Genomic DNA, 2,197 nt, shown 5'->3' with positions numbered 1-2,197 from the left:
TTGGATGCTGGCTTGGTGATTAAACACTTGATATTCCATCTTCGGATGAATTTCGGGTGTCACCTGTTGCCTAAGACCACTTGCATGTTTAGCTCGCCGTGGGGTAGCAAGCGTTGTGATCTAATGGCCTTACCGGGCAAACACTTTCGGTTCGTCAATTACTTGGAGTGCCGGGACGGGTTGGCGGATCCATCACTCTGAGTATGCCGGGTTGATACTTGGGGTTGGTTTGGTTTTGGTGACCCAATACTAGATGTACCATCTCGGTGGTATGTCAGTATCACCTATACTCCAGACCACTTGCATGGTTAGCAAGCGTTGTGATCTAATGGCCCAACCGGGCAAACACTTTGGGTTCGCAAGGACTTAGAGTGCCGGGACGGGTTGGCGGATCCAACACTCTGGGTACCTCCGGGTACTTGGGGTTGGTTGAGGACTTGGTGAACAAACACTTGATATACACTCTCCGGATGTACTTCGGGTGTCACCTGTTGTCCGAGACCACTTGCATGGTTAGCAAGCGTTGTGATTCAATGGCCCTACCGGGCAAACACTTTGGGTTCGCAAGGACTTGGAGTGCCGGGACGGGTTGGCGGATCCAACACTCTGGGTACCTCCGGGTACTTGGGGTTGGTTGAGGACTTGGTGAACAAACACTTGTTGTACACTCTCCGGATGTACTTCGGGTGTCACCTGTTGTCCGAGGCCACTTGCATGGTAGCAAGCGTTGTGATACAATGGCCCTACCGGGCAAACACTTTGGGTTCGCAAGGACTTGGAGTGCCGGGACGGGTTTGCGGATCCAACACTCTGGGTACCTCCGGGTACTTGGGGTTGGTTGAGGACTTGGTGAACAAACACTTGATATACACTCTTCGGATGTACTTCGGGTATCGCCTGTTGTCCGAGACCACTTGCATGGTTAGCAAGCGTTGTGGTCTAATGGCCCTACCGGGCAAACACTTTGGGTTCGCGAGGACTTAGAGTGCTGGTAGTGGTTGGCGGACCCAACACTCTGGGTACCTCCGGGTACTTGGGGTTGGTTGAGGACTTGGTGAACAAACACTTGATATACACTCTTCGGATGTACTTCGGGTGTCACCTGTTGTCCGAGGCCACTTGCATGGTTAGCAAGCGTTGTGGTCTAATGGCCCTACCGGGCAAACACTTTGGGTTCGCGAGGACTTGGAGTGCTGGTAGTGGTTGGCGGACCCAACACTCTGGGTACCTCCGGGTACTTGGGGTTGGTTGCGAACTTGGTGAAGATACCCCTGTCACCTTGTTCGAGGCCACTTGCATGGTCGCAAGCGTTGTGATACAATGGCCCTACCGGGCAAACACTTTGGGTTCGCAAGGACTTGGAGTGCTGGTAGTGGTTGGCGGATCCAACACTCTGGGTACCTCCGGGTACTTGGGGTTGGTTGAGGACTTGGTGAGCAAACACTTGATATACGTTCTTCGGATGTACTTCGGGTGTCACCTGTTGTCCGAGGCCACTTGCATGGTCAACGGTTGAGGTGGTAATGGCGGGTCGGTGCTGTAGGGTGCCGGCCTGTTGGCTGCCTTGGCCGGGTTGGTTGGTTAACACTTGATTGAGCTTGCACCCGAGGGTAATGGCACTTGAAGGTGGGTACCGGCCGGCTGACCTGGTGTGATGGTTGGTTGGTGAACACTTGGCGGTACTTGCACTTGGCTGTGCTTGGACTTGAAGGTGGGATCCGGCTGGCCTAGGCCATTGGTGGTTGGTTGGTTGGTTAGCCCTTAGCTGGGCTGGCTGGCTGGCTGGCCATCGGTGGTGTGGTGTGTTGGGCGGTTGGTGAACACTTGGCGGTACTTGCACTTGGCTGTGCTTGGACTTGAAGGTGGGATCCGGCTGGCCTAGGCCATTGGTGGTTGGTTGGTGGGTTAGCCCTTAGCTGGGCTGGCTGGCTGGCTGGCCATCGGTGGTGTGGTGTGGTGTGGTGTGTGGAGTCGAGCATCGCGCGCCGTTGCCTTCTTCGGAGTGTTGTGGGTACGCAAGTGCTTGCAGTGCAAAGAGGTTGGTGATGGAGTGACATTGCCTTCACCATGGAGTTGCGGGTACTTAGGTACTTGCAAGGAGATGGTGGTATGGTGGTGTTGCGTGTGTGGTGTTCGATTAGAAAGATATAATTTCTAAGTCCGGATTAGTGCTGTCAGTGGGGCCCCCGCTAACAGG

This window comes from Anopheles coustani (assembly GCF_943734705.1).
Source record: "Anopheles coustani chromosome X unlocalized genomic scaffold, idAnoCousDA_361_x.2 X_unloc_47, whole genome shotgun sequence".
Taxonomy (NCBI): domain Eukaryota; kingdom Metazoa; phylum Arthropoda; class Insecta; order Diptera; family Culicidae; genus Anopheles; species Anopheles coustani.
This window is presented reverse-complemented; position numbering follows the sequence as displayed.